We start from the raw sequence: 23,869 nt of genomic DNA on the forward strand, positions 1-23,869 counted from the left end.
GTTTTCTGACATGGACTTGTTTCTTCAGCATTGTCCACACGTTTAAGTCAGGACTTTGGGAAGGCTGTTCTAAAACCTTAATTCTAGCCTGATTTAGCCATTCCTTTACCACTTTTGACGTGTGTTTGGGGTCACTGTCCTGTTGGAACACCCAACTGCGCCAAAGACCCAACCTCCAGGCTGATGATTTTAGGTTGTCCTGAAGAATTTGGAGGTAATCCTCCTTTTTCATTGTCCCATTTACTCTCTGTAAAGCACCAGTTCCGTTGGCACTAAAACAGGCCCAGAGCATAATACTACCACCACCATGCTTGACGGTAGGTGGGGTGTTCCTGGGATTAAAGGCCTCACCTTTTCTCCTCCAAACAGCTCAATTTATGAAGTGAAGTGAATTATATTTATATAACGCTTTTTCTCTAGTGACTCAAAGTGCTTTACATAGTGAAACCCAATATCTAAGTTACATTTAAACCAGTGTGGGTGGCACTGGTAGCATGTGGGTAAGGTGCCTTGCCCAAGGACACCAACGGCAGTGAATAGGATGGCAGAAGCGGGGATCGAACCTGCAACCCTCAAGTTGCTGGCACGGCCGCTCTACCAACCGAGCTATACCCCCCAATTTGTGTTTCATCTGACCACAGAACTTTCCTCTAGAAAGTCTTACCTTTGTCCATGTCAGAAGCCAGAAGCTTGTGGATGGCTACCAAAAGCGCCTTATTGCAGTGAAACTTGCCAAGGGACATGTAACCAAATATTAACATTGCTGTATGTATACTTTTGACCCAGCAGATTTGGTCACATTTTCAGTAGACCCATAATATAAATTCATAAAAGAACCAAACTTCATGAATGTGTTTTGTGACAAACAAGTACCGTATTTTTCGGACTATAAGTCGCAGTTTTTTTCATGTAATGTGTGCGACTTATACTCAGGCGCGACTTATGTGTGAAATGATTAACACATTACAGTAAAATATCAAATAATATTATTTAGCTCATTCACGTAAGAGACTAGACCAGGGGTCGGCAACCCAAAATGTTGAAAGAGCCATATTGGACCAAAAATACAAAAACAAATCTGTCTGGAGCCACAAAAAATTAAAAGCCATATTACATACAGATAGTGTGTCATGAGAAATAAATTGAATTAAGAGGACTTAAAGGAAACTAAATGAGCTCAAATATAGCTACAAATGAGGCATAATGATGCAATATGTACATATAGCTAGCCTAAATAGCATGTTAGCATCGATTAGCTTACAGTCATGCAGTGACCAAATATGCCCGATTAGCACTCCACACAAGTCAATAACATCAACAAAACTCACCTTTGTGCATTCACGCACAACGTTAAAAGTGTGGTGGACAAAATGAGAAAGAAAAAGAACTGGCATAAAACACGTCTTAGAAAGTTGGAGAAAGTTATACATGTAAACAAACTACGGTGAGTTCATGGACGGCCAAAATTAGTAGGACAAAACGGCGCTCCCCAAATACTCGAATCAGTGAAGCATATTTAATATAAACAGTGTGCTTTATAACAATTAAGGAGGTTTGTGTCATGTTTTTCCTCCTACAGAAACCATATTAACACAAAAAATATATTTTTTTGCCCTCATCTTTTTCCATTTTTCATACATTTTTGAAAAAGCTCCAGAGAGCCACCAGGGCGGCGCTAAAGAGCCGTATGCGGCTCTAGAGCCGCGGGTTGCCGACCCCCGGACTAGACGTATAAGATTTCATGGGATTTAGCGATTAGGAGTGACAGATTTTTGGGTAAACGTATAGCATGTTCTATATGTTATAGTTATTTGAATGACTCTTACCATAATATGTTACGTTAACATACCAGGCACGTTCTCAGTTGGTTATTTATGCGTCATATAACGTACACTTATTCAGCCTGTTGTTCACTATTCTTTATTTATTTTAAATTGCCTTTCAAATGTCTATTCTTGGTGTTGGGTTTTATCAAATAAATTTCCCCCAAAAATGCGACTTATACTCAAGTGCGACCTATATATGTTTGTTTCCTTCTTTATTATGCATTTTCGGTCGGTGCGACTTATACTCCAAAAAAAACAGTATGTGCTCCAATCAATCTATCACAAAAAAATAAGAGTTGTAGGAATTATTGGAAACTCAAGACAGCCATGGCATTATGTTCTTTACAAGTGTAACTTTTGACCACGACTGTATATACGTTTTTCACTTAAAACATGTCAAATCACCTATGCTCCCACTAACCATACAGCTCTTATTCCTTGCTAAATCACAACAAGCTATATGTCATCCTAATTAGTATTTCTTATCGGAAGTCACTGACGTTCTATGGCATGGTGAAATCACAAGGATCTTTATTCGAGCACCATGCAGGAGGATCTCAGCACAGTGCAAATCGTCATCACCGCTTTCCCAAGACTTGCCCTCTGAATGTGAAAGGACACGAGCGAAGCCATTTGATTGTAATTCTAATTGTTACACAGACATTCATAGCATGACACACTGGGCCCCATATAGCCACAAAGACGGAACAAAAAAAACACTCTTCTCCAAAGCCATGAAAGGGCGTGCGATCTACTGGTCTCCTTGATATTGTAATGAGTCTTCTTGGTCTGCTAATGCGCTCATAAGTATTCATTACTGAGGGGTAGACCTCAAAGCGGGTGCTGCAAGTGGCCAAATGGAACCCGCGCAAACATTCTGATGATCAATCAAAGTGGGGGGGGGGGGGGGGGGGGGGGAAGCATGGAATATTCATAAACATCCCGCAATGAATCATAGAGCTCCGACAACTACTACCAACCTGAGCACTAAAAGTAAAGCAGAACCGACAAGATGTGTATTTCCTTTTAAACACGTTTAGTACTGCTCACTCAGTCCATAACGCCTTCAAAATAAAGCAGCACTGACTTGTCTGTGTATATTCATATATAATACAGAGTGGGGAAATTAATTATGGGATTAATCATTAATCATTGTTTTCTAATCTTTGGAGGCAAGTTTGGCATCCAAACAGCCTGGTGTGCGTGGTTAGCATGTCAGATTTATTTTTTTTTTTATCTAAATGGCGATTGGGGCACAAGCAAAAAAACTTAACTGGAAAATGCAGTTAATTAAATGTACCTATATTTTGTTTTACTGTGGTTTAAAGTTAAAAGTTAAAGTACCACTGAGGGTCACACACACACTCGGTGTGGTGAAATTACTCTCCGCATTTGACCTATCCCCTCGTTCCACCCCCCCTAGGAGGTGAGGGGAGCAGTGAGCAGCAGTGGTGGCCGCGCTCGGGAATCATTTTGGTGATTTAACCCCCAATTCCAACCCTTGATGCTGAGTACCAAGCAGGGACCATTTTTGTAGTCTTTGGTATGACTCGGCCGGGGTTTGAACTCACGACCAGGGCAGACACTCTAACCACAAGGCCACTGAGCAGGCTAACAATTAGTTTACAATGATGTCAACTTTTTTTTTTGTAAGAGTTTACCTGTAACATTTCAGCATGGTGCGGTGTTTGCGTATTCCAAAGATGGAGAGGACTACAGACAGTTTGCAGGTAAGATGCTACATTGTCGCTGGGAAGTGTACGAGAAGCTCGAAGCCAACTTAGCACAGCATAGCAAAGAAAAGATTAGGCATAAGCTTTGGGCGTAACATGGAGCCCAAAATAAACAATCGCGTAAGGCGAGAAAAAATCTAGCAGGGTGAGTAAGTCACAAGTGCGTGTTCTGATCAACCGACGAAGGCCGTTGTGTTTAAGTCAGCGCCCCTAGCCAACAGAGGTAAACAAGATACGCTGAAACAGAAATAGACCTGAATTTAAGAGACTCAAAACAGGAACCAAAACAGGACATGACCTGGAGGTACAGGTCACAACACAACCTCTTGATACGTCAACTTAATAACATTACTGCTGCAGCTCTCATATGGTATCAACTTGCAATAATACTAAGACTGATGGCCGTTTTGTTTGTTTGTTTGCGGTAAAAATCACTGCAGCTCTGCTTGCTAAAGCATACAACTATTGTTTGCTCGTCATTGCTTCCACTTCCATTAGGTGAAGGAAAAGTTATTTTACAGCATGAAAATCTGCGACCGTAAGGCTTATTGTTGGACTTAGTCTGTCTTTTGAGTGCCAGCATTTCTGCACCCTACTGTTAAAAAAAGGGGAAATGCAGTAAAGGCATTGGGAGAATACGGTTGTTCTCTGCTTTATCAAGAACTGTCTGTGTGCCCTTTGGGGAAAAGCCTGAATCCTTAGAGACTAGGACTTCCCTTCTGACAAAATCCGGTTTCAGGGCAAATCACTATACGGAGATAGTCCTCGCAAGAATGACTAATGATCTATTGCTAATGATGGATTCTGATGCGTCATCTATGTTGCTGCTTCTTGATCTTAGTGCTGCTTTTGATACCATCGATCATAATATTTTATTAGAGCGTATCAAAACAAGTGTTGGTATGTCAGACTTAGCCTTGTCGTGGTTTAACTCTTATCTTACTGACAGGATGCAGTGCGTCTCCCATAACAATGTGACCTCGGACTATGTTAAGGTAACGTGTGGCGTTCCCCAGGGTTCGGTTCTTGGCCCTGCACTCTTCAGCATCTACATGCTGCCGCTAGGCGACATCATATGCAAATACGGTGTTAGCTTTCACTGTTATGCTGATGACACCCAACTCTACATGCCCCTAAAGCTGACCAACACGCCGGAATGTAGTCAGCTGGAGGCGTGTCTGCATGAAATTAAACAATGGATGTCCGCTAACTTTTTGCAACTCAACGCCAAGAAAACGGAAATGCTGATTATCGGACGCCTACACCTATTTAATAATACCACCTTAAAGGCCTACTGAAATGCGATTTTCTTATTTAAACGGGGATAGCAGGTCCATTCTATGTGTCATACTTGATCATTTCGCGATATTGTCATATTTTTGCTGAAAGGATTTAGTAGAGAACATCAACGGTAAAGTTTGCAACTTTTGGTCGCTGATAAAAAAGCCTTGCCTGTACCGGAAGTAGCAGACGAGTAGCGTGACGTCACAGGCTGTGAAGCTCCTCACATCTGCACATTGTTTACAATCATGGCCACCAGCAGCGAGAGCGATACGGACCGAGAAAGCGACGATTTCCCCATTAATTTGAGCGAGGATGAAAGATTCGTGGATGAGAAAAGTGAGAGTGAAGGACTAGAGGGCAGTGGGAGCGATTCAGGAAAGATGCTGTGAGAGGCGGGTGGGACCTGATATTCAGCTGGGAATGACTAAAACAGTAAATAAACACGAGACATATATATACTCTATTAGCCACAACACAACCAGGCTTACATTTAATATGCCACAAATTAATCCCGCATAACAAACACCTCCCCACTCCCGTCCATATAACCCGCCAATACAACTCAAACACCTGCACAACACACTCAATCCCACAGCCCAAAGTACCGTTCACCTCCCCAATGTTCATACAGCACATATATTTCCCCAAAGTCCCCAAAGTTACGTACGTGACATGCACATAGCGGCACGCACGTACGGGCAAGCGATCAAAGGTTTGGAAGCCGCAGCTGCATGCGTACTCACGGTACCGCGTCTGCGCATCCAACTCAAAGTCCTCCTGGTAAGAGTCTCTGTTGTCCCAGTTCTCCACAGGCCAATGGTAAAGCTTGACTGTCATCTTTCGGGAATGTAAACAATGAAACACCGGCTGTGTTTGTGTTGTTGCTGCAGCTGGCCGTAATACACCGCTTCCCACCTACAGCTTTCTTCTTTGCTGTCTCCATTGTTCATTGAACAAATTGCAAAAGATTCACCAACACAGATGTCCAGAATACTGTGGAATTTTGCGATGAAAACAGACGACTTAATAGCTGGCCACCATGCTGTTCCAAAATGTCCTCTACAATCCGTGATGTCACGCGCAGACGTCATCATACCGAGACGTTTTCAGCAGGATATTTCGCGCAAAATTTAAAATTGCACTTTAGTAAGCTAACCCGTCCGTATTGGCATGTGTTGCAATGTTAAGATTGTATCATTGATTTATAAACTATCAGACTACGTGGTCGGTAGTAGTGGGTTTCAGTAGGCCTTTAACATTTGACAACCAAACAATTACACAAAGCGACTCGGTAAAGAATCTGGGTATTACCTTCGACCCAACTCTCTCGTTTGAGTCACACATTATGAGTGTTACTAAAACAGCCTTCTTTCATCTCCGTAATATCGCTAAAATTTGTTCCATTTTGTCCACTAGCGACGCTGAGATCATTATTCATGCGTTCGTTACGTCTCGTCTGGATTACTGTAACGTATTATTTTCGGGTCTCCCTATGTCTAGCATTAAAAGATTACAGTTGGTACAAAATGCGGCTGCTAGACTTTTGACAAGAACAAGAAAGTTTGATCATATTACGCCTATACTGGCTCACCTGCACTGGCTTCCTGTGCACTTAAGATGTGACTTTAAGGTTTTACTACTTACGTATATAATATTACACGGTCTAGCTCCATCCTATCTTGCTGATTGTATTGTACCATATGTCCCGGCAAGAAATCTGTGTTCAAAGAACTCCGGCTTATTAGTGATTCCCAGGGCCCAAAAAAAGTATGCGGGTTATAGAGCGTTTTCTATTCGGGCTCCAGTACTCTGGAATGCCCTCCCGGTAACAGATAGAGATGCTACCTCAGTCGAAGCATTTAAGTCCCATCTTAAAACTCATTTGTATACTCTAGCCTTTCAATAGACCCCCCTTTTTTAGACCAGTTGATCTGCCGTTTATTTTATTTTATGCTCTGCCCCCCTCTCCCTTGCGGTCCTCTCCAAGGTTTCTCACTGTCATCCCACTGGGTCGAGTTTTTCCTTGCCCTGATGTGGGATCTGAACCGAGGATGTCGTTGTGGCTTGTGCAGCCCTTTGAGACACTTGTGATTTAGGGCTTTATAAATAAACATTGATTGATTGAAAGAAATCAAGCCAAATTTTAAACTTGAAGCGAAGGGAAGCTGTAGTAGGGGTTTTGTTTAATTTTAAAGTCACTTTATAGCTAACATGAAAACATGTTCTTCGAATCTACACTTATTTTTTGCAGATCAGAGGTACAAAACAAAATTTTATATATATATCTGTGGAGTGACTAACGTCCTTTCTAAAATCCCTTGGTTATTTTGATGGATAAAATAAAGCAATGATTTGGTTTGTATTAGGTGATTAAAACCTCTTCACTAAGCCTGTTATGATCCGCTGCCCGGATCATATTTTTGTTTTTGTTTTCAAGTCACTTGTGTTTTTCAGCACCTCTTGAGTTTGTTTCTGTTGCCATGACGGCAGATTATAGTCACCTGCCTCTGGTTAGTGTCCCGGACGCGCACCTGTTGCCCGGGCACTAATCAGAGGGCTATTTAGTTTACGCGCTGGCCTCATTCGGTCTGTTGGTTTTGTTTGCTCCTACGCAACAAGTTACGCTCCTAGTTTCGCTCATAGTTTACATTTTTGATATTAGCATCTTTGCTACCCTCTTGTTTTCCGTGCCGTGGTGCACCGCGCAGCATTTTGTTCTGCAATCAGAATAAATCATTTATTCTCACCTGCAAGCCGCTTCCTGACATCCCTCTGCATCTTGAAAAGACGACCTCCGGCATCATAATGCCTCGCAGGCGTAACAGAAAACCAACAGCAGACAGTCTCTTCGAAGAGGGCGTGGAGGATTCCGGCTACGGGACATGGCTGGTCTTAAAGGCGATGGAGAGAGAGACTCTCCAGTATTCCCCTTTGGAGCGCGAAGACCTTTTGTGGGGGCCTGACGGTTCATTGGTCCATATCGACTCCATCTGGCCCGGGGATGTCCGCTCACAGCCAGCCCGTACGCGTCAGCGAAAGCGGAAGTCAACCAAGAAGACTTCGGCTCGCGGCAAAGACGCACCTATCCCACAATTCTTCCCTCCGGAACACAGTCAAGCAGCCCAGGATTCCCCTCCTCCGATGTTTGGTAATCCCATTACTCACTTTGCCAAACAGTTCACCGATTGGGCTGTCAGTCAGCTGGAGACCCGCGCGGATGACGTCATCCCGTCCACTGGTGATGACGTCATAGACGAAGACATTTTTTTAAATTCAGTCAACTCTTTCTGTCAGCCGCCTCCAAATGACTTTAATTCAACAATTAAATACTATCAGGACATTTTTGTTAATTCTAGGTCTAGTCAGTCCCACTCACCTTCTGACTTTCAAGCTCAGCCCCCAATTACTTTGGCCCCACCCCCTAAGGCTCAAGCTCCACCCACTCCTCTGTCTGCTGTGCCACATGCTGCTCTGCCTTCTCCTCTTCCTGTTCCAGCCCAGTCATCTTCCGAGACACCCCTCGAGAAGTACAGTCCTGCTTGGGTGGATGAGTGGTACCGGAAGGTACTGATTGAACTAAAACTTGAGGAACAATCCCGAGCGGCAAAGGACACTCCGCATGCTATTGAAGAGCAGAATAGAGGTTTTGGACAATCAAAAGGGGAGGAGCCTACCCCCCTCCTCACCTCCTCCCTCCCACCCCTAAAGACTGTTCCAGACTGCACAAGACGCGTCTGGGATCCGCTTCTTGAGGGGGGGGCTAGTACTGGGTGCTTTGCTAGTGGGCAGGCACAGCTGCGCCCAGCCAAACCCAAACCTCCATGCCGGCCTCCGCCACCAGTCCTCCGGCATGCTAAGCCGCAACCCCCTGCCCGGCCGCCACCACCGGTTTTTCGGCATGCTAGGCCGCAACCTCCTGCCCGGCCGCCGCCACCAGTCCTCCGGCATGCTAAGCCGCAACCCCCTGCCCGGCCGCCACCACCGGTTTTTCGGCATGCTAAGCCGCAACCTCCTGCCCGGCCACCACCACCAGTCCTTCGGCGTGCTAAGCCGCAACCCCCGGCCAGGCCACCTCCGCCAAAGTCACGCCCAGCACCTGCTCCAAGTCTGGTTCCCACACCAGCACCTGCTCCAAGTCTGGTTCCCACACCAGCACCTGCTCCAAGTCTGGTTCCCACACCAGCACCTGCTCCAAGTCTGGTTCCCACACCAGCACCTGCTCCGCCCACGCCGGCAGACGAGCCACCTGCTCCGCCCACGTCGACAGCCCGGACGCCTGCTCCGCTCACGCCGGCAGACGGGCCGCCTGCTCCGCCCACGTCGACAGCCCGGACGCCTGCTCCGCCCACGTCGACAGCCCGGACGCCTGCTCCGCCCACGCCGGCAGACGAGCCGCCTGCTCCGCCTCTGGCTCCGCCCACGCCGACAGACGAGCCGCCTGCTCCGCCTCTGACTCCGCCCACGCCGACAGACGAGCCGCCTGCTCCGCCTCTGACTCCGCCCACGCCGACAGACGAGCCGGCTGCTCCGCCCACGCCGACAGCGTCGACGCTTCCTGTTTCCACGGCGACGACGCTTCCTGTTTCCACGGCGACGACGCTTCCTGTTTCCACGGCGACGACGCTTCCTGCTTCCACGGCGACAACGCTTCCTGCTTCCACGGCGACGACGCTTCCTGCTTCCACGGCGACGACGCTTCCTGTTCCCACGGCGACGACGACGCTTCCTGTTTCCACGGCGACGACGACGCTTCCTGTTTCCACGGCGACGACGACGCTTCCTGTTTCCACGGCGACGACGACTCCTCCTGCTTCCACGGCGACGTCTGCTCTCTCGCCCTCATCGTCGTCTCAGCGACCTCGAGTGGTCTGGCTGCGCAAGCGGCGCTCTCGGAGGTTTGTGTATGGACGCCAGTGGCGCAAACAGCAGCGACACCCGAGACGTAGTCTCAGAACTCTCCGGCTGCTGAACTTCTGGCGCCACTCACGCCCACCTTCTCGGCAGCCACGAATGTGGCCTTTCCGTGGTCGCCCGCCTCGCCTCCGGCAGCGGCGTTCCATTCGCCGCCGCCACCTGACTCGTCCCCGGTGGATTCGGGGACACGTGGCCTGGCGACCCTCCGCCAAATCCTCCCTCCACCCTCCCTTGACTCTTGAACTTTGTTATAGTCGGGGGGGTTTTAGTTTTGCCAGGGGACATCTGGAATCTGTCCCTTAAGGGGGGGGTACTGTTATGATCCGCTGCCCGGATCATATTTTTGTTTTCAAGTCACTTGTGTTTTTCAGCACCTCTTGAGTTTGTTTCTGTTGCCATGACGGCAGATTATAGTCACCTGCCTCTGGTTAGTGTCCCGGACGCGCACCTGTTGCCCGGGCACTAATCAGAGGGCTATTTAGTTTACGCGCTGGCCTCATTCGGTCTGTTGGTTTTGTTTGCTCCTACGCAACAAGTTACGCTCCTAGTTTCGCTCATAGTTTACATTTTTGATATTAGCATCTTTGCTACCCTCTTGTTTTCCGTGCCGTGGTGCACCGCGCAGCATTTTGTTCTGCAATCAGAATAAATCATTTATTCTCACCTGCAAGCCGCTTCCTGACATCCCTCTGCATCTTGAAAAGACGACCTCCGGCATCATAATGCCTCGCTACCGTAACAAAGCCAGCATAATGTGAAATCTTTACTCATTACCGGTAGATTAGATATGACTTTATTCATCCTCTAGGCATGCGCTCGCAGGGAATTTAAACCCCACATAGCAACAACACCACATACAGCCGCTCTTTAACCAACGGCCACGGCGCCAAATCAGAGTTCAGTTCAAAACTTGGAAGACTAACAATATTGCAGCAAATTCCTAAAAACACAAGAGTGCTCCTGTTGTTTAGAGGACGTTGAACCACTGTAAACACATCATTGCATTGACAGTTTAACATTGCCAGCAGACATTAAACACTAGGATCCAAACTTGTAATTTACATAACTGAGGCGTTCCTCAAGGCACCCCTTTAAGTCCTCTCCTTTTTGGCAGTTACACATTTTTTTCCCGTAATGTGATATATTTAACTAAGTGCTGTAGCATGTTTACTTCAGATGCAGTCAGTAGTCATTTGTTCAACTTCTTCAGTTACATGAGTGGTGTTCCTCAAGGTTCCATTTTAGGTCCTCTCTGTTTCATCATTTGGGCTTTCCCACTGGTGGCCAGCAAGTTCAGTTAAACAAATTCAGAGACTCACATTGTTGCAGAAGGTCCTTATAAACAGCCAATCACTCCTGTAACTCTAACAAAATAAATGCATGAAAATCAAATGTCTACTGTAGAGGACACTGTTTTTCTTTTGGAATATACAAAATAAGAATAATAGTGAAGGGAAATGGAAATGTGGCTCCTGAAACAATTTAGTTGAATATCCGTGCCAGTGCCAATAGTAGTGTTGTCCCGATACCAATCATTTGGTACCGGTACAGGTACCAAAATTATTTCGATACTTTTCTAAACAAAGGGGACCACCAAAAATGGCATTATTGACTTTATTTTAACAAAAAATCTTAGGGTACATTAAATACATAAGATAGTGAACATACACGACAACGTATGTTTTAGTAGTAATTAAGAAAACAAAGGCTCCTAATTAAGACTGCTGACATATGCAGTAACATATTGTGTCATTTATATTATATTATTTGTCAAAATTATTAAGGACAAGTGGTAGAAAATTAATTATTATTCTACTTGTTCATTTACTGTTAATATCTGCTTATTTTCTCTTTTAACATATTATATCTACACTTCTGTTAAAATGTAATAATCACTTATTCTTCTGTTGTTTGGATGCTTTACATTAGTTTTGGATGATACCACAAATTTGGGTATCAATCCGATACCAAGTCGTTACAGGGTCATACATCGGTCATAATCAAAGTTTTCATGTGTCCCGGGACATATTACCGGAATTCAAAAAACATAATATGATTTTTTTTTAAATAAAAGAAGATTTTGTGAGGTCATAAAATAGTAGTATCGACTAGATACGCTATTAGACTTAGACTTAGACAAACTTTAATGATCCACAAGGGAAATTATTCAATACAGTAGCTCAGTTACAATGATGGAAAGTGTAAGGATGGAAAGGACAATGCAGGTATAAATAGACTAATATAGCGATAAAATAATCTAACATATATACGGATATATACATAATATATGTACAAATATATTATATTATGTCTATAACATATATACAATATATACCAATGACCATGTACAATATTACAGTATATACAGTATATGTGACAGGAGCAGCATAAAATAGAGAGTAGATCCAGCAAGAAATAGAAAATAGACATTATAAACATTATAAACAAAGAGAAGTAGCAAACATAGAAGGTGTCAGGTAATAGGCAGATATCATCTATTGCTATATGGCGAGTGATTATACAGCTGTATGGAGTGTGGAATGAAGGAGTTCTTAAATCCATCTTTTAATCGAATCTATTAAACTTGGCATCATTACAGTGGATGTCAGGCGTAGATCCACCAATGGCGTTTGTTTACATTTTGACGCCGGCGGGGGTGCGGGACCGATACTTCCTAGAGGCGGTATCGTACCGAATATGATTCATTAGTATCGCGGTACTATACTTACACCGGTATACCGTACAACCCTACAGCAAAACACACATATTTAATACAATTACTCGATGAAAGGCAGAAATACCTGTGCGCCATCCCCACCTCTTTCTTAGTATGGTTAGTATCGAGTCATACAGTTTGATGGCATGGGGAACAAAGTCGTTTTTAAGTCTGTGAGAGTTATGACTGGAGAGAAGCAGCCTGTCACTGAACAGACTGCACGATGCCTGCAGAGGATGGCTGCAACTGTCACCAGAACGTCCAGCTCCATGCCAATCACAGAACCAGCCGGAAGGAGTCCTTCTTGAAGGTCCTGCTTCACAAATGACAACCTACAAAATTATTTACGTAAATCTTGCCATGGACAGCAGTTTTATCGGAACACTAGGAAGGACAAGCAATGAAAGTTATTCCTTCTGAAAAGGACGTCATCACCCTTTTCAACACTGACACAATCAAACCTACAAAGCTGAATGGATCCTAGCAGACTTTGTTCAACATGTCTCTAAAGTAGCACAAAAACCTGGAGTTGGAAAAGCTTGCCATTACACGACATGAGACAATTCTTCAGCAAACCTATTTTGATACTTCAGCTCAGCAATCATTTAGTTTGCTGTGATTTTGTTGACTTGTGTGAATGGGTGTGTGCATTTTTGTGTGCAATACAACCATTGAGATGCTAAAGAAGACAAGCTTGATAAACAGAGACGTAGCACCAAATTATGGGTCCCGATACACAAGACACCTAAATGGTAAATGGGTTATACTTGTATAGCGCTTTTCTACCTTCAAGGTACTCAAAGTGCTTTGACACTATTTCCACATTCACACACCCATTCACACACTGATGGCGGGAGCTGCCATGCAAGGCCCTAACCACGACCCATCAGGAGCAAGGGTGAAGTGTCTTGCTCAAGGACACAACGCACGTGACGAGGTTGGTAGAAGCTGGGGATTGAACCAGGAACCATCAGGTTGCTGCCACGCCATCCCCAATATCGTAAAGGGCCACCATCCCACCCTAAACCCACCATTGCCACACTATTCATACACACTTGGTATGTTTACATGCATTAACAAAAAAAATTATTCGGTTGAAAACTGTTTTTTAAAACACATGTCAAAACCTTAGTTTTTTTTTGTTTTGACTTCGAGGGGAACGGCATTTTTTGGGGAATTTTTGCCTATTGTTCACAACCATTATAACAGACAATTTTTTTTATGCATTCTAAATATTAAATAAAAGTCACCTTACAGTGGGAGCCAATGGGACCTCCACTATTCAGCCCACAAAATCCGATAAATAACCATTCAAAAATCGCCGACAATACTCTATTTACATTTGGTGACTTGAATATTAACCAAGTATTAGGGATATTGTTATTATAAGCGCTGACACAGACAAACTATTTATAGCGGCGTCGTGATCACTTCCTTGTCTCCCCATGTTTACAAACCCCAAAAACCAGTGAAGTTGGCACGTTGTGTAAATCGTAAAAAAAAAACACAATACAATGTTTTGCAAAACCTTTTCAACCTGAATAGACTACAAAGACAAGATACTTAACATTCAAACTGGAAAACTTTGTTATTTTTTGCAAATATTAGCTCATTTGGAATTTGATGCCTGCAACATGTTTCAAAAAAGCTGGCACAAGTGGCAAAAAAGACTGAGAAAATTGAGGAATACTCATCAAACACTTATTTGAAAAATTCCACAGGTGAACAGGCTAATTGGGAACAGGTGGGTGCCATGATTGGGTATGAAAGCAGCTTCCATGAAATGCTCAGTCATTCACAAACAAGGATAGGGCGAGGGTCACCACTTTGTTAACAAATGCGTGAGCAAATTGTCGAACAGTTTAAGAACAACATTTCTCAACCAGCTATTGCAAGTAATTTAGGGATTTCACCATCAAAGGTCTGTAATATCATCAAGAGGTTCAGAGAATCTGGAGAAATCACTGCACGTAAGCAATGATATTACGGATCTTGGATCCCTCAGGCGGTACTGCATCAAAAACCGACATCAGTATGTAAAGGATATCACCACATGGGCTCAGGAACACTTCAGAAAACCACTGACAGTAACTACAGTTTGTCGCTACATCTGTAAGTGCAAGTTAAAACTCTACTATGCAAAGCCAAAGCCATTTATGAACAACACCCAGAAACGCTTCCAGCTTCGCTGGGCCAGACCTTATCTAAGATGAGCCGATGCAAAGTGGAAAAGTTTTTTGTGGTCTGACGAGTCCACATTTCAAATTGTTTTTGGAGACTGTGGACGTCGTGTCCTCCGGAACAAAGAGGAAAAGAACCATCCGGACTGTTCTAGGCGCTAAGTTCAAAAGCCAGCCTCTGTGATGGTATGGGGGTGTATTAATGCCCAAGGCATGGGTAACATACACATCTGTGAAGGCACCATTAATGCTGAAAGGTACATACAGGTTCTGGAGCTATTTATCTGGGGTAAGATTTGTAAGAACATATTTTCATTTGCAATGCTAACCGAGCAAAGAGGCAGCATTTACTGTACATAATAGAGATGTTAAAGTGTGATGATAATCCCTCATCGTCCCTCATTCACCAACACAAGATTGCATAAATGTAAATTTGTTGGAACATGAATGAATAATCAACATCAATAAACACTTTTCAAGCGTAAATCCTACACGGAGAATGTCTGCAATTGGAACAATAAGGAAGCCTTTGGTGGTTTTTATTTGCATAATTATAATGAATCATTACTGTTATTAGTAACAACTAATTAAGAGTTATTTGACAATGACAACATCAATAAAATAGTTGTTTTTCTATTTTTGTTGCATTCTTGTGCGTATTGAGATCAAGATTACATGAAACACTTAGAACATACATACTAAATGTGTACAATCACAAGTTGATCCCACAAGTAGCCTTAAAGGGGAGCTGCAATTTTTTGGAATGTTGCCTACGGTTCACAATCTTTATGAAAGACATAACGATGGAAGTATTTTTTTTTTATGCACGCTAAATAGTAAAATAAATGCTATCAATGTTCACTTACAATGAAGTCTATGGTAGCCGCTCTATTCTGCCTACAAAGACGTGAAAAACACCCCCATTAGGGTTTTATATACATGATTTAAGTACCGTATTTTCCGCACTATAAGGCGCACCGGATTATTAGCCGCACCTTCAATGAATTACATATTTCATAACTTTGTCCACCAATAAGCCGCCCCGGATTATAAGCCGCGCCTACGCTGCGCTAAAGGGAATGTCAAAAAAACAGTCAGATAGTTCAGTCAAACTTTAATAATATATTGAAAACCAGCGTTCTAACAACTCTGTCCCAAAATGTACGCAAATGTGCAATCACAAACATAGTAAAATTCAAAATGGTGTAGAGCAATAGCAACATAATGTTGCTCGAACGTTAATGTCACAACACACAAAATAAACATAGCGCTCACCTTCTGAAGTTATTCTTCATTCGTAAATCCTTCGAATTCTTCGTCTTCGGTGTCCGAATTGAAAAGTTGCGCAAGCGTGGTATCCAAAATGGCCGGTTCCGTCTCGTCGAAGTCATCGGAGTCAGTGTCGCTGTTGTTCTGTGAATCCTGCCTTCCGGAAAGCTCGGACCACAGTTGTGACCGAAATATCTGCCCAGGCATTTACGATCCACTGGCAAATGTTGGCGTATGTCGTCCGGCGCTGTCTGCCCGTCTTAGTGAAGGTGTGTTCGCCTTCGGAGCTGTGTGAAAAAAGCCACCCGGCCTCTTCGCGTAAACTTCCCTTAACCACTCGCTCATCTTTTCTTCATCCATCCATCCCTTCGAGTTAGCTTTTATGATGACGCCGGCTGGAAAGGTCTCTTTTGGCAAGGTCTTCCTTTTGAATATCACCATGGGTGGAAGTTAGCATGGCAAGCTAGAACCACAGTGAAGGATGACTTCTCATTCCCTGTGGTGCGAATATTCACCGTACGTGCTCCCGTTCCACAGTGCGGTTCACAGGAATATCAGTTGCTGTGAAATACGGTAGTAATCCGTGTGCGGATGGAGAGATTGCGTCTTTTTATGAACCGGATCGCTTAGTAGGAGCCATTTTGTGGTCTTTACAGATGTAAACAGGAAATGAAACGTACGGTGATATCCGCGCGTTTTTTCTTCTTCTTCCGGGGGCGGGTGGTTGCTTACAGTAGAAGAAGAAGCGCTTCCTGTTCTATGGGGGCGGGTGCTTTCCTTGGCGGTTGCTTGCGTAGAAGAAGAAGCGCTTCCTGTTCTACCGGGAAAAAAGATGGCGGCTGTTTACCGAAGTTGCGAGATCGAAACTTTATGAAAATGAATCGTAATAAAGCGCACCGGGTTATAAGGCGCACTGTCAGCTTTTGAGAAAATGTGTGGTTTTTAGGTGCGCCTTATAGTGCGGAAAATACGGTACATATGTAATGTAGTAACAGGCACATTTATCATGACATTTAATATTTACATATTCTGCTCATAATTAAGCACACGCGGCACATTAATTTAAAAAAACGCATCACGATGTTTGCTTCTTTGTTTTTATAACTACATCACTTCAGACTTCATGAGAGCCAACAAACATAATACAACATCCCTTACTGTACAAGGTTTGCTGTCATTAGGATGCAGACTGCCAGGATGTTCATATATTCCCATTTAGATGAAAAATGACTCATAATCCTTGAGAAGAAAAGAGGGGAACCAAGTGTCTTTTAATGTTGTTCTCGCCAATCCCGGGTACAAATTGACGGTCAAAGTGTACCAACTTGTTGTAATATATTCTCATCCTTCTACTTTCCAGGTGAGAGGCATGATTTAAAGTTAAAGTACCAATGATTGTCTCACACACACACAAAGTGTGGCGAAATTATTCTCTGCATTTGACCCATCACCCTTGATCACCCCCTGGGAGGTGAGGGGAGCAGTGGGTAGCAGCGGTGGCCGCGCCCAGGAATCATTTTTGGTGATTTAACCCCCAATTCCAACCTTGATGCTGAGTGCCAAGCAGGGAGGTAATGTTTATATGGTTATAGGTCCCATGTTTATAGTCTTTGGTATGACACGGCCGGGGTTTGAACTCACAACCTACCGATTTTAGGGCGGATACTCTAACCACTAGGCCACTGATTTATGATCTACTATAAAGTTTGACGAGCAAGGAAGCAAGGAAGCAGCGGATCAGTCGATCATGTCAACATTGGCACACAAGTTGGTGATTATGGCGCCGCAATAAATAGTTTATCTGCGTTAGACTTAGACTTAGACTTCCGTTATGGTCATTCAAATTTCAACTTTACAGTACATATAAGAATTACATTTCGTTGCATTAGCGAGTTGTAGTGCAGGATAAAAGAGCAATAAGGTGCAGATATAAGTACATAGATTTAGTGTACAGATACATATATTGCACTTTTGCATATGCATCCACATTTATGGATGCATATTTGTGCAGGTCTTGCTCCTCTGGGTTCTTTGGACCACCTGTCACTGACATCACCACTCCTTTTCAGAGTTAACAATAATGTTTATTTTACAATAAACGTGTTAGATCGTGCAAAGTCTTTATGTGCTTTTCAGCAATTGTCTTTTTTCTCGATCGAGCACATGAATGGTTTTCCTTCAGAGTCGTCTGTCTTGCTCTCGCTCCCCTCGTGCTTCGCCAACCGCCATCAACAACAACCCCCTCTCCTTCCCGACTGCTGCCTTTAACAGAGCGACAGGTGATCAGACAAACACTCTCAGCTGTGTCATCTACGCACCTGCCGCTGATCTCGAAGCTGGTCCTGAAACACCCCGCTTCGCTGCAGGTCCGCAGGTCACGCCCCCCCCACAATGTTATATTGCAGTGACGTGCGGTGAGGTTTACGGCTGGTGAGGCACTGACTTCATCACAGTCAGATTTACAAACATATGAACCCTAAAGAGTATCTTATTCACCATTTGATTGGCAGCAGTTAACGGGTAATGTTTAAAAACTCATACCAGCATTCTTCCCTGCTTGGCACTCAGCATCAAGGGTTGGAATTTTGGGTTAAATCACCAAAAATGATTCCCGGGCGCGGCGCCGCTGCTGCCCACTGCTCCCCTCACCTCCCAGGGGGTGAGCAAGGGGATGGGTCAAATGCAGAGGACAAATTTCACCACACCTAGTGTGTGTGTGACAATCATTGGTACTTTAACTTAACTTTAACTTTACACATACAAACTTTAGCATACAAAAAAGCACATTTAATTTAAAAAACGTTATTATGGTCTTACCTTTACTTATAAATGAAGTCCATGCGCAGCTCCTTTTGAACAAAAGCATTGATAACTTGTTTATAGAAGTCTTCCTTATCTTTCTTCAGTTTTAAAAGTCTCTCTGTCTCGATGGAGATCCTCCTTTAAGTATTACCTCCTGCTTCGATTGAAAGTCCAGTTTAGAAAACTGTTTTATTTTAGATATGTAATCCTCCATGTTAACAGTCCAGGCAAGAGGAAAAAATAAACGATCGCTGCTAACTGTTGCTGCTTGTTGTCACTTCTTCTGCAGCCGAGTTGTCGCAGAAATGCTCCCTGGGATCACTACCGCCCTCTACCACCAGGAGGGGGGATTACTGCGAGCCTCACACAATGTGTCTTCGCAGCAGTTTTATGATTGCTCAGCACAAGAAATACGTTACACACATACAGTTGTTGACAAAATACACTGTACATTATATACCTCAGATAACTAAACTATGGAAATGTATAATATAGTTCATATAGCAATACAGTCTCACTGCACAGCAGGCCAGCAGTTAGCCGAGTCATTGCGCAATCCATGGTGAGGCTCAACTCAGTGACGTGCCTCAACTGGCTGCTGACTCACCGCAAGTCTCTTCTCAGTATTTGAACGGCAAATGTGAAAATTCAGCGATTTTGAATAACAAATAATCTAAAGCTGGTGAAGTTAAATGGAAAATAACTGTATAGTATAATCACTGGATACATATAACAACTTAATTTTTTTTTCTTCTTTTTAATTTTTTTTTCTTTCCATGATGGCACGTGAGGCCCCGCCTCACCTGACTGCATGTCACTGATATATTGTCTTTATAGTCCAGCGAGTTAAACTGTTTTTGGGAGGAATTGAGGGGATTATTTAAGTTAAGTTAACGATTAAGTTAGTTAGCGCTTAACAATAACAACTTCACTAATACTTGGTTAATATTCAAATAAATGCAGTATTGTTGGCGCTTTTTGGATGGTTTTATTGGGTTTTATAGGCAAACTAGAGGGCCTACCGTTTGTTCTTTTGTAAACAGACTTGTATTTACATTTAGTTACGCATTAGAACACATTAAAAAAAAAAATACATCCGTCATATCTTTTGTGCCAATTTTCATTAAAAATTGCCGCAAATCCCGGCATTTTGGGTCACAACGATCACAAAAAATGCTTGCAAAATCCTGGATGGACTAAGTTAAATGTTAGCTGTACATTTGATAAAAGCCATGTGTGACCCTGGGATATATTAATTCTATTTGCATTACTTCCTATGGGAAAAATGTACTGTAAAAAAGTAATTGGCGATTAATCTCCGGGCATATTTAGGAATATTTCCATCATTATTACCAGCATATATTTGTATCGTGCGTTGTTCTGCCCAGAAATAAATAATGTCTTAAATACACTTATTGTGTCATGGAGTGAAGTTTACACACATATACTCTACCTTACGATCATGCTGGATGTCAACCGGTATATACAGAACATGAAGCCCAGGACAAACCTCACTGAATGTAAACAACCCTGATTTTACTTATTTGTGTCAGGACTTGGTCCTTGGGTTTTGTTTTTCCGGAAGGCAACGGAAAGTTGGCGCGGGCAAGGCGTGAATGTGAGTACATATTTATTGTTAACGTTCAAAAAAGGAATCAAACAAAAGGCGCGCACAAGGGCGGAGGTACAAAACTTGGCTAATGAAAACAAAAGACTTGCACAAAGGCAAAAAGCTATAAACATGAAACAAAAATGTACTTGGCATGGGACTGTGAACAAGGCATGAAGCAGAGTGATGATAACGGGTGATGTTGCCAGAAAGACAGCCTGGCAACTCGAAGCTTAAATAATAGTGACATGATTAGTGAAAACAGGTGTGTGACTCAAAACGTGAAACAGGTGCGTGACGTGACAGGTGAAAACTAATGGTTGCTATGGTGACAAAACAAGAGAGTGAAACCAGGAACTAAAAAGCGTCCAAAAAACAAACAGCACATGGCCAAACAAAAACATGATCAACAAAGACATGACAATTTGGAGCACATTGTTCTCAGTTATCATTGCTGCTTATTGAACAATAACATGTCACTCTTTTAGATGGAACCAGCTGCAATGGTATCTGTAATTTTCATGGAAAAGTGCTACAATCATTCCATTATTTTCGTTAGTTAATGTGATAAGCAAAATGAGATGAGGGGCTAAGCCAAAACAAAACTTCACTGTTCATATTCATGCTGCTTGGCTTTGCAAAAAAATATAAAAACCGCATGCTCATTAGGTCTGCACTGTCTTGAAAGAGCAGTGCATGTGAGAAAAGTCAGGCAGGGTGTGCATGCACTTAGGCCTGCGAGTACAACAGCCACTCGAGCCACTTTAAAGTCACTTTTAATCTCCTCACAGGTGTTGCGCACTTGGAGCTGGGACTAGACCGGAGGCCTGGTAAAAGATCGGGATTGGTTCTTCATTAATCATTAGGTATGGGTTTTTATTTCAGAGGCCCAATCATTCTAATAGGTTTTATTTATCTTTTACAGCCTCATTAATGTTTGTGAGTCTTTTGTTTCGGTTAAAAGACAAATGTTATTGTTCCTCATCTTGCAGAGTGGAGCACTGACATCATTGCAAGTGAGACTGTATTATTATTGAGGAAGAATAGCAACAAGATGGACAAGCGTACACCATATCAGTGTTTTTCAACCGCTGAGCCGCGGCGCACTAGTGCACCGTGAGATATTGTTTGGTGTGCCGTGGGAGATTATGTAATTTTACCTAATTGGGTTAAAAATGTGCTTTGCAAACCAGTAATTATAACCCGCAAATGTGCCGTTGTTGAGTGTCTGTGCTGTCTAGAGCTCGGCAGAGTAACCATGTAAAACTCTTCCATGTGTCTAACGCTTAAATCAAAATTAAACAAAAGGCGAGTGCCACTAAGAAAAGGCATTGAAGCTTAGGGATGGCTATGCAAAACTAAAACTGAACTGGCTGCAATGTAAACAAAAACAGAATGCTGGACGACAGCAAAGACTTACAGCGTGTGGAGCAGACGGCGTTCACAAAGTGCATCCGTAAACGACAATCAACAACAAAATAGGAGAGCAAGACAAGAACTAAAACACTACACACAGGAAAACACCAAAAAACTCAAAATAAGTCACGGTGTGATGTGACAGGTCGTGACAGTACACATACTTTAAGACAAGTGCTATAGTGATGCATGGTTGGTGATGGTTTGAATTAATATCTAACAATTGCGAGAACAACTTTTTATTGTCAATATTGGCTGCTGAGTTTAATTTTTTTATGTTTTCTGCTGGTGGTGTGCCTCAGAATGTTTTCAATTAAATTGGCTCAGAAAAGGTTGGAAAACACTGCACTATATTGCCAAAACTATTTGGCCACCTGCCTTGACTCACATATGAACTTGAAGTGCCATTCCATTCCTAACCCATAGGGTTCAATATGAAGTCACTGCACCTTTTGCAGCTATTACAGCTTCAACTCTTCTGGGAAGGCTGTCCACAAGGTTGCTGAGTGTGTTTAATAGGAATTTTTGACCATTCTTCCAAAAGCGCATTGGTGAGGTCACACACGGTCGAGAAGGCCTGGCTCTCAGTCTCTGTTCTAATTCACCCCAAAGGTGTTCTATCTGGTTCAGGTCAGGACTCTGTGCAGGCCAGTCAAGTTCATCCACACCAGACTCTGTCATCCATGTCTTTATGGACCTTACACTGGTGCACAGTCATGTTGGAAGAGGAAGGGGCCCGCTGTAAACTGTTCCCACAAGGTTGGGAGCATGGAATATACCAAAATATTTTGGTATCCTGGAGCATTCAAAGTTACTTTCACTGGAACTAAGTGGCAAAGATCAACTTCTGAAAAACAACCCCACACCATAATTCCTCCTCCACCAAATTTCACACTCGGCACAATGCAGTCCGAAATTTACCGTTCTCCTGGCAACCTCCAAACCCAGATTTGTCCATCAGATTGCCAGATGGAAAAGTGTGATTCATCACTCCACTTCAATCAACACAGACGTCATAAGGTCATCAAAGCTCACCTTTAAGCATTCACAACATCAGTGCCATTTTAGTACAACAATGACATGATCAGAGAAACACTTAATGTACTTGTGGCATAATAGTAAAAAGTTTTGTACATTTTGTACTAGCACATTTCATTGTCCATAACTGTGGTGCATTCAAGGACACTCAATTAAAATTAGAATTTTTAAAACAAGATTATTTAAGTTATGTTGTGGTCACTTTACATTGAATTTGATGGCACTTACTTTTGTAAAAGAACAACTTAAAAAATAAAAAAATAAAGGGGGATTATCTAGATAGATAATTGAAAACAATTAAATGCAGGTATAACAAAACCTTTAGTATATTGGTATGTGGAATTAAATTATGGAATGGATTAAGCAAAAAAAGTCAAACAAAGTAATAATATGATCCAGTTTAGCAAACTGTTCATTTTGAATTTATTGAAAATTTGCTTATTTTATTAATCTCCCAATGTGAAATACAATTTACTTTTTATTTGCTGTTATTCATGGATTAGTGAAGTGTGAATTAGTGAAGTGAATTACATTTTATATAGCGCTTTTTCTCAAGTGACTCAAAGCTCTTTACATAGTGAAACCCAGTATCTAAGTTACATTTAAACCAGTGTGAGTGGCACTGGGAGCAAGTGGGTAAAGTGACTTGCCCAAGGACACAGCGGCAGTGACTAGGATGGCGGAGGCGGGGATCGAACCTGCAACCCTCAAGTTGCTGGCACGGCTGCTCTACCAACCGAGCTATACCGCCCCAATTAAATTGTGTTCACCTAAATCAATTGCTACGAAATGGAAAAACAGTGGGATTAAATAAGATCTTGAACTTCATACTTTTTTCAGGCACGTTAAAAATAGAAACTGGAAATTGTCATGTATCATGTAGTAACTGTGTGCATGTTCAAAATAAACCTAAACCATTACTGCAACCATTAAAATGTCCATCCATCCATCTATCCTTATTCTATCCATCCTAATCTACCCTAATTTTTTGTGCTCTTGTGTCATCCTTTTGTATTCCTGATGTTTCCCTCTTGTTTTCAAGTAGTTTTTTTTTTTTGTTGCCTTTTGGTTCGAGACCCTTT

This window comes from Nerophis lumbriciformis, linkage group LG22 (genome assembly GCF_033978685.3).
Source record: "Nerophis lumbriciformis linkage group LG22, RoL_Nlum_v2.1, whole genome shotgun sequence".
NCBI classification, from domain to species: domain Eukaryota; kingdom Metazoa; phylum Chordata; class Actinopteri; order Syngnathiformes; family Syngnathidae; genus Nerophis; species Nerophis lumbriciformis.